Genomic DNA, 224 nt, shown 5'->3' with positions numbered 1-224 from the left:
TAATTAATGCCACTGAATTACACATGTAAATATGTAAAATTATTAAGATTGCAAATATTTGTTATAAAAACACTAACATAAAATGATTCATATATAAAATATGTAGAATGACATTGGGTTTTTTTGTTGTTGATTGCTGTTAAGTCAAGCATGACTCATACTGACTTTATAAACAAAATAACTAATGCCTTTCCATAATTATCATTATTTCTCAAAGTTCATAG

Source organism: Elephantulus edwardii, unplaced genomic scaffold, assembly GCF_000299155.1.
Source record: "Elephantulus edwardii isolate Elephantulus edwardi_28Jun2011 unplaced genomic scaffold, EleEdw1.0 scaffold00059, whole genome shotgun sequence".
NCBI classification, from domain to species: domain Eukaryota; kingdom Metazoa; phylum Chordata; class Mammalia; order Macroscelidea; family Macroscelididae; genus Elephantulus; species Elephantulus edwardii.
The sequence above is the reverse complement of the archived record's forward strand: the minus strand, read 5'-3'. Positions refer to the sequence as shown.